General features: G+C 34.6%; 1 protein-coding gene and 1 long non-coding RNA gene across 8 annotated transcripts in view; one reads left to right on the plus strand and one right to left on the minus strand.

Moving 5' to 3' along the window:
* The window catches only part of LOC138126042 (CUGBP Elav-like family member 1), a 313,867-nt gene that overhangs the window by 139,793 nt on the left and 157,037 nt on the right, over positions 1-17,037 (plus strand). The window lies entirely within an intron of this gene.
* Positions 1-17,037, minus strand: part of LOC138126047 (uncharacterized) — a 217,009-nt gene that overhangs the window by 113,258 nt on the left and 86,714 nt on the right. For both annotated transcript variants that reach the window (XR_011157582.1, XR_011157581.1), the window contains exon 2: positions 8,485-8,523. This is a non-coding gene — a long non-coding RNA (uncharacterized lncRNA). The remainder of the gene's footprint in view (positions 1-8,484; positions 8,524-17,037) is intronic.

Below are 17,037 nucleotides of genomic sequence, written 5' to 3' on the forward strand. Positions count from 1 at the left end.
AATTTTTTCTGTTGGTCAACTACGTTCGTCACTAGTCGCTATGGATATGTTGTTTATTATATAAACGAAAATGGAAAAGTCAAACGAAGTTCCTGAAAATATTTTAAAGAAAGCGAACTTATTGCGGGAAAAATTGTTACCCGTGAAATCCAAAGCTGCGTACGAGAAGGTTTATGCAAGTTTCTGCTATTGGCGAGAAAACAACAAAGTCTCCGCTGTAACAGAAGAGGTAATACTCGCTTATTTAGACGAGAAGGTAAGTCTGGAATTATCCATTTTCAGTTACATAGTTTATAATTAATTAATTTGATTTGTAGCAAGAAACGTTGTCACCTGCATTACTTTGGCCGCATTATTCGATGCTGAAGTCCTCTTTAAAAGTGAAAGAAAACCTGTGCATTGAGAAGTTTTGTAGTGTAACTGCTTACCTCAAGCAGATAAATGTGGGACATCATGCGAAAAAATCGAAGGTGTTATCTCGTGAACATATTGAAAAGTTTTTGTTAGAAGCTGCAGACGAAACATATTTATTTGTGAAGGTATTTATGTTTTGGTTGTTAAAACATAATAAAAATAATAAAAAAATTTTCCCTTAATTTATAAGCTGCTTTGATTTTCGGCATTGCTGGAGCATGTCGGCGCAAGGAGTTATGCGACCTCACTGTAAATGATATTCAAGATACTGGAGAAGTTCTCATTGTAACACTTCGAGATACCAAAACGCATTTAGATAGAAAGTTCACCATTATTGGAGAAGGCTTCGTGGTTAACCCTTTAACCATATACCGAAAATATGCATCTTTACGTCCCGTGAACACATCTCATGATCGATTCTTCTTGTTTTATAATAATGGGAAGTGTACTCGACAGCCTGTGGAAATAAACACCTTCGGTCAACCTCCCTCTAAAATTGCCGCGTATCTGAAGTTAGAGGATCCTAAAACTTATACGGGGCACTGCTTCCGAAGAAGCTCCGCAACTTTGCTAGCTGCAGGAGGTGGAGATCTAGTTTCACTGAAACGACATGGCGGTTGGCGTTCTTCTACCGTCGCAGAAGGATACATCGAAGATTGCGTAGAGGAACGCATCAAAATTGCCAGAAAGGTGTTTGGGGGTACAACAACTACTACAACCGAGTTATCTACAAGTGATACTTCATCATCATCATCGTCAACCAATGGTGTTCAATATTTTCATAAATGTGAATTTCACTTTCATACAAATGAGAAGAATTAAAATTGAATTTTCATTATTAACTTGTATTCTGACTAGTTATACTTGTGATTAATAAACCATTCTTGTTCATACTTCTTTCGTGTTTTAAATTTTTTAAAACACGTTGTTCTGGGAAACGTGTTTTAAATTGCTGTTTTTAGTGTAGGATTTAGATATTAAAAAGATGACTTAACATATGACCAACAGAAAAACCATATTTTCACATCATTCATTCAAAATATTATGAATAAAATAAATATAGATTTTTAATGCACCCTGTGGATTATATTATATTAATACAAAAATTATTCGTCTAATAATGCCATCTTTTTGAAAATTTCATTATAATTTGAAGTATTTTGGTGACATCATTATCAATATCATCTTCAAATTGTTCCAATTCTTCTAACAATGCTCCAAGTTGTAGTTCCCAACCGGTGGTCCGTTGACCAGAGGTGGTTCGCGAGACGTCAAAAAGTGGTCCGCGAATTCATCATCAAAAATAACTATAAAAATGGGCAATAATGTCAATTTCAAATGCAAGCGGTTGCCGAAAGAATTGGCGAACACCATGAAACTGGCGATAACATTGGTGAATGCAGTCAAAAACAGTGCGCTTAAGACGCGTGTTTTCAAAAAATTGTGCTCTGATTTGGACTCCGAGCCCGAAACAGACGGAGGTTTGTTGGTTGTCGAAAAGAAACATGCTGGGAAGATTATATGAGCTGCGGGAGGAGCTAAGCGTATTTTTAATTGAAAAAGGAATGACCGATTTGTTGGAGCAGTTTTATAATCCAAAATTTGAGATACGGCTGGCCTATCTTGCAGACATTTTTAGACAGGCAATACGAAACGGGATGATTTGCTCAAACATGTTCGTGGTCGAAGACAAACTTCGAGCGTTTATTTGTAAACTCGAGCTGTGGATAAGAAAAATTGAAGCAACAAATTATTTGGCATTTCCGCTGCTCAAAACTTTCATTGACGAGAAAAATTACTCGCATATAACAGCCGAAGTTCAACAAAATGTTATACATACGTGTACATCATCTCCACGAACTTTAAAAGGAGTTAAGGTGCTTTCCGGAATGCAACGATGTCGAAACGAAAACGTTCGAATCAGCCATTAACCTCGAAAAGTTCTGGTGCAAAAAAACAATCTCATATAACAAGCTTCGAAGTGACACTTTGCGGAATATTATTATGTTTATTTGTTCCGCACTTGTAAACGTCAGTTTTACAAGTCACCATGTTCGCCTTGAAAATGTCTCTTAACTGGCTAGCCTGTAAAATTTTACACACGTGCTCATATGATTGTCGTGCGTTTGCAAAGCAACACGTGTAAAGCTCATACGATTTTTTTTTCAAACAGTGGAATTTTTAATAGTTTGTAAAACTGTTTACAAGTGTGGAACAAATAAAATATTCAACAATATACGCAACGGGTTTTACTGGCTCCTTCTGTCGCCAGTAAAAACCCTTTTACCATGCTAGTAATGTTAATAGTATATTTTGTAACAAGTTTTATAAACGACACTTTAGACACGAGTTTTATGTTAGGCACGAGCGAAGCGTAGCGGAGCGAGTGTTTAATAAACAAGTGTCTAGAGAAGTTTATAAAACGTGTTGCATACTATACTTTTTCTACGACCAAATGAACAAATGAAACAAACAATCCTCGCAATTTGTCATATTTACTTATATCGACATAATTTTTGAGATTAATTGTTGATCGAACCATGGGGTATGTTGACCATAAAGACGTGGGCTTCATATTTTGGGATAATTTTTGGAAGAACGCAAGCATAACGTCCTCAGAAAAAGATCTTATGCGGTTTTCTTTTCGCCATTCATCGAAAATATTATAAGCTCGCTCGTACTGATACTGTGATTTCTCAGGCAACAAATTATTGGTGGCTTCTGTGTGCCGCTTGGGTTACTTCAGGAGGGGTACCAATGAAATTTTCCTCTTCATTATCAGTTTCTATCAGGTCCATATTTGAATTATTTCACTGTAATGACGTTTTCTTTTACGCCGGATGCGAAACTGATAAACGTCAAAATACCAACTTGATCTAGGGCTAAATATGTCCAAAAAATTCAAGCCGTGTTTAAAGAAACGTCGAACGTGTTTAATATGCCGAAAACGCCCGAATGGACATCAAGTTGTGACTAATGAACAATCGTATTTAAACTTTTTTCTCCGAAGAGGGATTTTCCAATCTGCTTCTGATCAAAAACTTACAGAAAAATCGGTTGGACGCTACCGACGACATGCGTATAACTTTGAGCAGCAGTTTAAGTCCCAGAATTTCGCAACTAGGTACATAAAATGTATTCCCAAAAATCTCATTAATTTTTTTTTCACAAAAAATATTGCATTATTATAACATGTATTCAACAACCAATAAACTAATTATTTCTAATCATAAGGGATCCACGACACATCATACTTTTGCCTCGATGGTCCGCTGCATTTTAAAGGTTGGGAACCAGCCAAAGAGATGAAAGTCGCATAATCTATAATTTGGACTACGTGGAAAATGAGGAAGTGTTCCTCAAAGTAGATTTTTAAGTGTTTCTTAGTCAAAATGGTAATACATATGCCGTTCTTTGTCATAAAGCAGTAGAACGCCTTTAACGGACTGCATAGCGCTCTAGGTCGATAAGCTGCTTTTATTTTTGTCCGTCAATAAATTAATTGCAAAAAAATATATCAATAATGTAAGCTCCTTAACAGAAAAACATCATTTTTCATTGAACGTTTCGTTAACAAAAGTTTGAGCGTAGTATTCAGACCTTTATAGCCTGTAAGCCTTGTAAATATTTCATTGTGTCTTATTCTTTCTTTAGTAGGATTTTTTTTTTAATTTATTTTGATCAATGAAAATATAAAAAAGACTGCAATCAAGATTTAAATCTGAGCAACACTCGTATTTTTAGGGACGTATATTATGAGAAGTGGTGCGATTCTGTTTTAAAATTTACCGATATTGCTATATAACAATGTTGTAGTTGCTATGATATGAAGCTGTTGATTAGTTGGATCTATGCAAAATCAATGTTGTTCAATAACAATATTGCTAAATTTTGAAACGGAATCGCACTAAAGGAAGGTAATTTATTTTTTGCGCCACCGACGTGTTCTCACTCGGTCCCCGTTTGGTAAACAGGCACAATAAGATCAACTTACAACAACAGACCTGCCGTGGATTAAAACAGTACCAAGTACTGTTATGACAAAATAGTATATTTCAAACCAAGGTAAGAAAGTGGTTTCTTGCAGACCGCAGGCAAAGATTATAAACCGAGTCGTAGACGAGGTTTATAAGTGCCTAAGGTCTGCAAGGACACTTTCTTAACAAGGTTTGAATACAATTTTTTTCCCTACCGGCACAACTTTGTTGAAAAAAGTCAAAAAAGATGGTTATATTCGTGATTAAAACGAAAATTTTGAGAATTGAATAGTAGGCTGTGCTATTTGTTTAATTAACTTGTCATCGCATTTGAAGATTTGAGGTTTGTTCGAAAATTTGATATAAACAGGGTAAAGTAATCTACCTACCTAGCTTATCTGTTTATTTTCCAGATTATATGATTGACCTACCAACTTACTTCATTGAATTGGCTTTCATTTATCAATAACTTATTTCACTTTTGACACTTGTGACATTTGTATTTTGGTACAGTTTTACCATAAACATTTCATGATTAACTTTCTTACCTTAGCGAGAAAGTTGAATTTTCTCACCTCAAATGAGGTATCCACAGCCTACATTTCTAACCGGTAGGGAGAAAAATAACTTTTTTCTAACACTAATATCTTACACTGTTATATGGTGCATTTGAGCTCACACCTTATGTTTCCCATAAAATACGCTTTTCTCTATTAGACACGTCGTCAATAGCAACGTATCTTATAGAGTCATAAAATACGCTCACACATGTTATTCAAGTAACATTTTATTCATCATTTTTACAGTAATTATCACAAAAGTGAAAAGTACAATTATTGAATTGAAACTGCCACATTAGCTTCGTGCTCTTGTTCCTAACGTCTTCTTTAACTTCTGCTGTTTCATCCAATGCAAGTGCCCGGCCATCGAAAACTGGCAATCTTTACATTTTCTTCAAATGATTCTTGCCGTAGTGTGAATTAACTTTTAATGAAGTTCTACACACTTACCCCATATCAAGAAAAGCCAAAATTACATCTTCCGTTACCTCCGTGATGCTTTTTTCATTGTTCCGGCCTTGAAAGGAAACATACACCTTTTCGTATGCACTTTTAGACTTCATTTGTAACAAATTGCCCCTTTTTTCTTATTTCTTCTGGAACGTTTTGGCACATTTCAACGATGAAAATTGTTTTTTTCCAAATTTGTTGATAGTACCCACGGCAACCTCCGCATTTTGTGTATTGTGACGCGCCTCGAATAAATTCTGAATTTATTAAAATTTCTGATTTAGAAAAAATCTTGAAGACAACGCGTGTTTTATACTTTAAAAATCTCGATCTATTAAATCCTCGCTCCCTGCGGTCGCTCTGATTTAAACTACGATCTCGATTTTTAAATCGTCTATAAAACACTTGTTGTCTTAATAGCTATAAAATTTAACCAACATTACCTTTAAGGGGATATGTTAAGAAAATAAACTAAGCAAAAATGAATAGGGAATTTTTCCATTTTTGAATTTTTTATAAATACAGTTTAAAATTTATAATGAAATGTGTTAGAAATATATAAAGATACACATTAGATGTAATGTTCCAAGTACCTGTAACATTTTAAATTTATCTAGTATTTAAGAATACGTGGGAGGATTGGGGCAATTATTTTGCTTTCTAAGAAAAATTGTGGAATTCCCTATTCAGTTTTGGCTAGTTTATTATAAAATACTCGCTCGTTAAGTGCTTAAATACACTGCAAAGTCATATTTTTTTTCCTTTTTCATTCTTATTTTACCTCTTTCGACTTAGTTTACCCTTATTGTGTAAGTTTGTGCGATTTTTACCGTACCAAATTCGGACAATTCCTAATCCGCGGACAGACTTTAGCGCGTCCGAACTCTGCGGTCGGTTAATTTCCCATCCCAGCAACAAGTGCGTTGACCGGACTGGATTTTTTCCTATATTTTCAAACTGAATTTTCACATACGCTCCCCGTCATCATGTACTCATTCGTTCTGAATAGTTCTGACATTTTCCGGAGTACCGGAGTAAATCGAACGTATCGAGTTTGACGCTGCATCCCTCGATGAAATCTCACCATCACCAGACGAGACCGGACTTACGGTACGGTTCCCGTGTTCCGGATCGTGTGCGGACACGGCCAGGTGCCTAGGACCAACAAAGGGGGTAAATTATTTAACGCGGAGGCTAAACTAATGAAGTCGTCTGCATCTAATGGGATTAGACGGGACCGTTTCCTCGCCCATTCTACAATAAGGCCCAGAACTGGCACGGTCAACGCTGCCACGGTGCAAACCCACACTGGAATAGTGATTTTAATTAAAAAAAATCAAGATTCGGGGCTGCGATAAAAAGGGTTTTTAGGCCGTTTTTTTTTGTTTCCGTCGCCAAAAAGAAAAATGATGTTACTATTGCAAGATAAGTTCTGGTGATTACGCGGTCATGAAAACTAAGGCGGAACAAGGACAAATGGTTTTTTCAGTCATGTTATCGATTATTATTGATCATACCATTACATTACAATATTATGAATGAATAAATGAGAAATATTTAAATATTTAAATCCATAAACTTTTGCCACTGACTTTGACAAATATCACTACCATTAGAAACGGACCCAAATAAGGTAAATATATTCTTTTGTTTTATATTCTGGTTTATTTCAGCCATTTAAAGTCGTTGAAATCGTTGAAAAAAAATACAAATTAGTTTAGTCTTTCTAGCTTCAAGCTCTCCATAATAGTATTCCTTAAAAGACTGATCCAGTCCGTTACTTAAAAAATTCTGATCTATTCACAACTTATGTTTTGATGTTTATTCTATTTTAGTCAATAATCGTCTTTATACGCCCACAAATGAGGGCATAAATTGGCTTTTATGGCACAGATCTGTCAAAAATCTGCCAAGCAACAGTTGGTTTAATTATTCAAACAATGGTATCAAACATTATTTTATTAAAGAAAATCATACATTATATACACAGTAACACTAACAACATCAAAATAGCACAACACTAAAATTTGCATGGACACAACTTTTAGTTGATTTCCTTTAAGGAATACTAAATATTTGTTTGAATCTTTTAGAAATTTTATTTTTCACTTTAGTATAATTGCATGATAACTCCTAGGATACGAAATACGTAAACATGTCCATAACAACCGGGGCATAATACAGGGCGTAATAAGAATAAGCGGGCGTAATGAATTCATAACGCCCTCATCAATTCATAATTGCAAAGATGCCAGTTTTTTTTCTTTTTTTTATAAATCTTGTATGCATCACGGCGTCACCGAATGATTGCGCCCATCGAACGATATCCATCTGTCGGGCTAAAGCCCTCTAGTTGGATTCATCGTTCTCCGGGCGCGTAATCATCGTTGTAACGCCCTTGGTGCATAAATAGCTAATAAAATAGAATAAAACGTTGTATGTACCACGGGCATAGTTGTCGATTATGCCCTTAATACACTAATAACTATTACGTGCATTTAAACCAACCACGACAAAAATTACTAGTGTACTACTACTGTACAACCTAAACAACAAAAACATTTCTTTGGTTTTGGCACAAACGATATTTTTTTTTGTTTGGAATGGTGAAGTACAACGTTGTGATGCATTTAACAGCTTAAAATGTATGACTGCAAAGATGTCTTATATCTACATGCATTTAATATTACGTGACATGCATTTGTCTGCACCCTAGGATTAATAAGTGCTTTTGGTATTTATGTAAAAGCTCTCGGTGTAGACGTCGAGACAGCGTAATTTCATTTAATGTCTTCTTGTCTAAATGTGCATTTAACAATTTTCTAAAATTACGCTGAAGTTTATGGCGTGTATGGAAAACATGTTAACAAAGTGCATTAGTTAAGCTGATCACAGCAGAAGCGCACCGCGAAACTGCATTATCAACTCGAAAGAGATTGTATGATAGCGCTCCGTTAATTTACTGTTGGTTTATGTTAACGTAACTATGCAAAAAAGGAATCGACTTGTATGTTCATGTAGGCGAGGGTAGATCTGATGCAAATTGAAACTTTAATTTGCCATGGGCTACGAGTGAAACTTACATAATTCAGGAAGTGGATGGATACATTGCTGAACGTTATCTGCAACACAAATTTCACTATAATAAGTGTTTAGCTTGGAATATGTTAAAACAATAAAATCTACATTATGTTCAACAACAAAACATGTATTGTGCATATTTTACAGGTTTTTGGAAAACAACGATTTCTCATTCTCGAACATTTGATTGTGTAACCAAACATTTATTTGACTTTGATGTTTGAATCATTAAAGTTCACTTTTGCCGTTACGTAACAAACTTTGCGATGGCATTGTAATTATGTATGCGGTTAAGACCTCTACCTTGAATTACTGCAACCCTATTGTACGTTTGTGGTAACTCTCGTGAAGACCTGAAAGTTGACTTTAAATAATGCACATTTACAGGATTCAGAGAGAAACCCAATGGTGTTATATACCGAGTGTTATGGAAGTCTACGTAATAAATTTAATCATCAATAGAACTCTTTAAAATAAACATTTTTTACATGTTGATCTTTTTTTAATCGAACGTATTTTTTTACATTTTTCTAACCCCTAACTTCACACTTCGCTCATTGGATAATCAATTGAAACGAAAGGATGAGTGAAAATATTTTTGTGCGATAAAAATGTTACATTTTCTTTTTAAGAACGACCGCTGTTCTAATTAATATAGGGTTATTAATGATTGTTCCATCGCAGTTGGCGTTGAAAACCACACAAATTTCGGATGTGCTGCAACCTCGCAACATGAGACAAACTGGTAGACAAATTTTCGGTGGTAAAAGCTACCGCCAGTATTGCCACCTATCGACGATATTAGTCTGACTCATGTGTCATGTTTTGAGGCTTGCAGTACATTCAACTAGGCTACCAACGCCAACTGCGATGGGACAATCATTTTAATCGAGTAATTTTTTTTCATGCTTCGTTATCAATGGATGTGTAAACACTTCAGCGGGTATGAATTTTAGGGTTCAAATTATATTTAATTTTAACTCTGTTTTGAAGAATTTGCAGAAAAATGATAAATAAAAAAAACGTTTATTTCAACAAGTCCTATTGGTGGTTAAATTTATTATGTGGACTTCTATAACACCCGGTATATACAGAATGAATGTTTTTCAAATAAATGTATTTGTTTTCTTTGCATAAAAACCAACGAACCTGTTTCCTATATTAAAAATAAACACTAAACACAGGTTACTGTAAAAACAAACATTAATAAACATCAAATATCAACGAGATTAAAATTAGGAGTATTATTTTGTAGATTAATGAATAAATATACACAGACATGTATTAATAAAAAACAACTTTAGTTTCGTTGAAATTATATCGTTCGTCAAGAAAATATAAAATGACAAGAAAAATTCTCTTCCCTTGTGTTCGCTCTAAGTCAACAATCAATATCACTCTATGAAAATGTTAAATAAAAGTAAAAATTTTCCACAGAAAATTGCAGTCCTGTAACACTATTGACTTTTTTATTTACTTGCAATTTAATCAACCAAGAAAATATTTCAGCGACATAATAAATTGAAAATACTGGCGTTTTTAATTTTAATTTAAAACGTGCTTGTGTTTGTCAAATGCATTTTATATAGGGGTGCAGTTGTAACTTCTCTTGAATTAAGAAAATATGTTGCTTCTATGTCAATCAAAATTATAAACCCACAAAACAAGTTATCGCAAACAATCAATATCTTAAAACTTTTGAATTAACAACAATAAAAAGTGTTTTGTTAAATTTTAAAGTGAACGATTTCATTAGTATTTAAAAGAAAATTAGATATTCCTTGACTGTTTCATTAACGATATCTCCAAATTTATTCTGAGAGATTGTGTCTACATTTTTGTCAAAGCTACTGCGCACCCATTTTTAAATTTATAATTGACGAATCTTTCTACATTAAATAGAGTTGACAATAACACATCAAAAACTTTACAAAAATGTCTGAGACAATTATTTTCAATATATTTTTGTAAGTAAAACGGGCTTGTTGTAGATCAACGTGGTTTCATGTAAAAAAATCGACCTTCACTAAATTAGATTGCTTTAGTCCCGTATGTTTTAGAAGCTATTCATCACAACAGTAAGTCAAAGTCAGTAAAATATTCAGATTAATAACATCACAATTATTTCTTGAGAAAATGACAAATTTTACTTCAAAAATTTACTATAATTTATATTGTAAAAATTTTAATTGACCTCAAACAAAAAACAAACAAACATCTAAGGTTAACAATAAAATTCAACGCAAATGTTGAAATTGCCTCCCGCCAACCATTTAGCACTCACCGACACTTTGTACACTGCGCTCAATAATGTCAGGGCTTATTTGTTCCGTTTCAGCGCGAATTCTCGGCCGTAAATCTTGTAAATTGTTTGGTCTATTAAAATAAACCTTCGATTTGAACTAAACCCATAGAAAAAAAATGTGTACCTTAAAAATTAAATTAAATTTTTAAGATAAAAATTGTCATTTTCTCAAAAAGATTGTTATGTAAGGTACCAATTTTTTTCACCCATCGTTTATGTTGTACGAAGGTCGTCTATCAGGAAAAGAAGAAACAAGTGGGGATTGTCATTTAAAAAAATTATTCACAATTCAAATTACACAATTCATAATTAGGAGATCAAGAGCTGTCAGCATAAGTAAAGTACTGGAAAATATGCACTTTTTAAGAAGAGAATTGACCTCTTCGAGGATTTTTCGCAGAAATTAATACTTTCCGTTTTATCGAATTTATTCCGAACTGTAGGAATGTATGTTCGTATTACTATTTATAAATTTATAAGGTGTTCAATTAGTTGTTTTGCATATCGTATGAAAGTGGCACTTTTTTACACGGAAAATGGTAGTGAAAGTAGCACATTTTTACACGAAAAATCGTAATGAAAGTAGTACTTTTTTGCATTATTTTATTCCATCTCCTTGGAGATGATTGTCAAAGCATATCTATTTTTTTTTTTGTAATTTTTCATAAATCCTTTTAGACCAAATTTCTCAATTTTTTTCGATATGCAAAAAAAAATTGTGTGTACAACACGCTGTGCTTTTTTCACTTATTTGCTTGATTAATCTGCAAATTCGTGAAAAAAAGTATGACTTTCATAACTAGTTGTACAAATAACTATTATTATACATTTTTAGAAATCTTTCCATTTTTTTATTCTTACGTTTTAACGTCCTTTTGAGGAGTAGTGCCATGTCTATTTTTTACATTTCTTAACGATAGTTAGTACCTTGTTATGAGATATCCAATCATTCGATTTGATCACAGTATTCATAAAATAATAAAAATCTAAATTGATCACTGTAGGACATAATTCACCATCATTGTTTAACAACTCAAATGATAACAGTGTTTGCAATGTTTAGAAAGGAGCAAATGTACGTTATAGGACACGTACGCGGACGATAAATAATGTTTAGAACGCGATAACCAGAGACAGAATAAGGCGAATGCAAAAAAGACCGAAAAGGGTTTTATTTATCTCAATGGTACTTTCATTCGTGCACGCCACACAAGCTTTAATGTGTACGGTGATTCACCTTGATGTTCAGATTATAAGGAACTTTCACAACAAAAAGCTCACGTGAGAAATGCATGCGCGAGGTCAGGACGACATGCAGCGAGGATTTGTGACAAATGAAATCCGTCACGTCTTATCGCGACCATTATTTATTATCCTCGATAATAATTTCGAAGGAGTGACGTTTTGTTAAATCGCATCGAAATTCTCCTGGGGTTTTAATTGAAACTGGATGAGTATAGTTTAGTAACGTCTAGAATCCTAATTTCTCTTTGATAGGTCTCCATTAAAAATAACGAAGCAGACGATTTTTTAATTAAAACGTTCTCGTTTCGCCGCATTATGCGCAGCAGAATTACAATTGTGTTACGTCTTTTCCGTATGTGCTTGAGGCCTCATCCTAATTCATTAACTTTCCACTCCACAGTATCCCTTCCTTCCCTTTCTTTCTGAAATGTTTCAGTTTATTTTCTCCTTTATTGTTATTCAAACAGTTTTCTGGATGTCCGTCTCTTTGACGGTTGTTATGGTCGCATGTCCATTGTGAAAATCCCCAGGAAATTCGAACGGACCCTGAGAGTTTCCGTAAGGCAGCGGCGTAAGGCGCTTCGGTACCCGACCGAAGTGTAACTTTAAATTAAAGTTGGGAATTTTCCGGGTGATTTGTAAAACCAATTAAATTATCTTATTTGCTGGCGGCGGGCCATGTTCTCTGGTCACAACTCGATCCGCAAACCATAGACGTTTTATTATTAATCCAAGTTCGGTGTTGTTGTGTTGTTTATTTTTTTATAGACGCCACACTAGAAGGAAGTTGATCATTTCTTTTCTCGTTCGAAGAGCTTAGGCGGCATTATTTTATCGTTCCGAGCTGGATCAGGGACTACAGTTGTTTTTATTCGGCGACTGTTCATCCCCTGTATAAATTTTTTTAGAGGTTTTCCGAAGCTAAATGTTCTCTTCCTCCGGTTTAACCCTGAGCGGTTAACTGATTTAAGTGTATCGTTCTTCGGACCATCGCTGGATATACGGCCCAGTCTGGACCATCTCGATAGCGTCGGACTAAACCGGAAAGTTCATACGGCAGGATCCTTATTTATTATCCCCCAGTATCGAGGGTAGCCTTTTCGCGATGTTCATATATCCCTGCAGGATTCAGATTGTTTCCGTGCCTGTTCTCTGGAAAACGTCGCGAACTGGGGTGCGTTTAGCTGACTCACCATACTCGCGTTTACCAATAGAAATTCTGCACTAGACAAAGTCGCTGTATTCTAGTGCTCTATTCGACCAAATTATTTCAATAGTGCATATTATTAGGAAGAGAACATTTCTAATTATGTTCTGCACTTAGTTTCATCACAATATGATGACAGAAATCGACGCAGTAACGATAAACCTGTGCTGAGTATACAGTGAGCGGCAAAAGTATGGAATAAATTCATTAAAAATTAAACAAATTTTTTTTCAAAAAAATCTTTGGACAGGTCAATTTTAGTTTATAAAAATACATATTTTAATGCAAAATAAAATTCGAAACAGTCATTTGTTTTCGAGTTATGACGTCATCGATAGTTTTTTTAAATGGAAACCCCCTATTTTTTTTCTTGATTCTGATAGCCCTTTTAATTGTCTAAACGCCAGTATAAAAATTTTGTTACCTTACATAAGGAAATTTTTGAGAAAACAAATAATAAATTTGGAAAAAATAAATTTTGTAACGAACAAAAACAAGTCAAAAACTGTGTTGGTACGTATTTAAAATTATGGAATTAAATGTTCGATTTGCCATCCCCCAGCTTGTTGACAATAAGCAAGTTTATGAAGAAATTTCTCCTGTTTTAGTTTTATCTAGTTTTATCCACGCACCCAATCAAAATTAAAATTTCTATACGTTGTGTTTCTGTTAAATGAGTCATTTTCGAAAACGTTTTGTAAAACAAATAACACATACGAATGAAATTGACAATAACATTTGACTGTTTGATTTCCCTACTTGATTTTTTGACTTGTTTTTGTTCGTTATAAAATTTATTTTTTCCAACTTTAGTATTTTTTTTCTCAAAAATTTTCTTATGTAAGATAACAAAGTTTTTATACTGTCATTTAGACAATTAAAAGGGCTATCAGAATCAAGAAAAAAAATAGGGGGTTACCATTTAAAAAAACTATCGATGACGTGATAACTCGAAAACAAATGACTGCTTGGAATTTTCTTTGATACTAAAACATGTATTTTTATAAACTAAAATTAACCTGTTCAAAGATTTTTTTGAAAAAAATTTTGTTTAATTTTTAATGAATTTATTCCATACTTTTGCCGCTCACTGTATAAGGATGTAGCGAGCTCGCCTCGCTTATTTTTATTTCGTTATCTAATCTATTAACGTCACATTCCAATCGTAAGCTTCTGAAGTTAATCTATACATATATCCTCCTTGAAAGGGTTCATATAAGGCAGTAAAGCCGCAAGTAAAATCTACAGATGACATCGATAAACATGCCAAATTTATATTACTATGACAATATAATTCATGTACCACGTGATCATGAGTCATCCAATGAAAACGCGTAAAGTACTTAGTTGCATGGCTATCATAGCGATAATAAAAAACAAAAAAAAAATTATCTTTTTTACTTTTGTCGTTACGATTTTTGATTGAAATAAATTTGTCAGTTTCATTATACTGTTTCATCAAATATAACACGTGGTATGATTAATCATCATCATCATCATAAGCATGAATTTGATTTTTTTATACCATTGCAAATGGACTTGATAATTTTCAAAATTGCGTGACTATAAACTATCAAAGAAATATCAACTCTATTCTAGCCACACTTTTAATAATAACAATAATAATGACTTTATTAAGAAAAAAAAACAAAGTATAAAGATGAGGCGAAGTCTAGCCACAGCTATTCTATTTAAGCTCAAATAAAAAAATTAAAAGAAACAAAAAAAACAAAAATAATAGGGAATAAAGAAAGTGAGATAAGTACATATGTACGAGTAGTTGCCATATTTATTCACGATCATTTTGAATCACCCAATAGTATTAATGGAGATTTCCTTATCTACAAGTAAAAAAGTAAATAAGTAAAAAAGAAGGCCCGGCATCGAGGCCAGATTCTATTTTATCACTACGGATCAAATAATTATAATTCCTTTGAAAGCACTACCTATTTGGATTTTTTTTTTGTCAATAAATATAGGAAAAGGAACGAAGAGAAAAACACAATATTATAAGATACTTTAAATCCGACTGTAAGATACAGCGTTTCAAAATTCTGTTGTCGGCTTCGATATTTAAACCACGACTATAATAGTTTGCGGGCAGTTTACTTTAAACTTGTACTTCACCCCTTTCGAGTGAAACTTTCGGCTGCATCGGCGGGCGTGTGTAACGAAATGATGTCGAGAACCGACAGTTTTCCGCATAATTAATTCCCCGGGCATCAATCAAAACTGGGATCCCAGGATTTCGTCCTTTCTAAAAGATGCAATCTTTCCGCGTTTGACAGTCAACGTCAAAATGTCAGCGCGGAGATGAGGTGGATGGTAGGAAAACGAGGGTGAAAGTTACTTATTCCGACGGCTTCCCCGTTGTCACACCGATTTCGTTACACCTAAGTGTGGCGAAAAATTCCGGCTCGTCTTTCCACTCCCAAAACCCAAATTAAATTGATTCCGGTGTACGTTTACAAGCAATTCCATTAATTATCCCGTTATTAACCCCTACGATATTCGAGGGGGATATTCGGTCAACAAAATCCAATTCTGAAACCGGAGAACGGGAATTTATAATAATAAAAAAAGGATAAAAATCGATCCATCGAACGGTCGGGAGCAATAAATTCGCGGCGTGTGCGATCGAGGAATTTTTATGCGGAGAAATTTTAGTGTCTCCTAACTTTACTATTCCGGGAGGGAATTGAAGGCAGTGTTGATCGTGGTGGTCTATGAAACACGGGAAGTAGAATTCAAACGGTAATTTAAACCAAAATCTCTAAAACAGGTAGCATCAATCAAAAAATATTATTTCTTATAAACTATAACAGCACTATAATGGAAAGGAAGAACCAATGAACGAATGAAAGTCAGAGAAAAGAATGATTTTGTTCGCACTTTCAGGAACATTTACTCAGCTGATGTTTACAGATTCTGGTTAGAATTTTGTTAACACATCTACTGTTTTAGTTCATGTTCAGATTTCCAAGTTCCTTATCAGTTGCATCACGGCCGACTAAGTTGCGTCGTCGGATTAAGCAGGAATGATGCATATCACTCAATTTTGGTCGAGATGAGCACGTCAATAATTCTCTTGAGTCATTAACAGGTTTACTCGGCCTATTAACCAAGGATGCCCCCGCTCTCGCCACGTTTAATCAGACCATCAATATCAGAGCTTCGGTTTATTATGCTGGCGGCCTCGGGGGTGGGCGATTTCCCGGGTGGTGCATGGCGCGTGACCCAAGTCTCCGTTAGTACGTCATAAGTTTTAATGTGGTTGACCCTTTTTTTCTCTCGTCGTTCCTTTCATCTCTTCGATCTTCCTCGCGCGTCTGGAACAGTCATCGCCGCCACTCCTCGTTGACAAACCGCCACCTTATTCCCGATCCCTCGGAAACGGAAAGCAGTCGTTCTGCCTCTTTTTTATTTCTGTTGACAAAGAAGGAAAGTTTTTAGTACGTCATAATCATAATCTGTGCCGGCTCGACGAGTAGAGGAGAAGCTAGATGTAATTTCAGGAGGAAACCCCCATCCATCAAGGTTATTTGAAATCGACGTTGCGCGAGGTACCTACTTGATAAATTTTACAGTAAATTTAAATTATAATGCTGCATACTGGTAAATATACGTGTACACAAACAGGGTCAGATGTTATTGGGTATGACGGCGTACATCTTAAAATGTCGCCCGAACATTGCAACCGCACGTAAGTCCGACATGCAGGCATTCTGGATTTCAAATAGGTACACCTCGTTTTTTTAACCAAGCGAATGATGTTTATGTCAAAATTTACAAAACTGC

The sequence above is a fragment of the Tenebrio molitor genome, chromosome 3 (assembly GCF_963966145.1).
Source record: "Tenebrio molitor chromosome 3, icTenMoli1.1, whole genome shotgun sequence".
Lineage (NCBI taxonomy): Eukaryota > Metazoa > Arthropoda > Insecta > Coleoptera > Tenebrionidae > Tenebrio > Tenebrio molitor.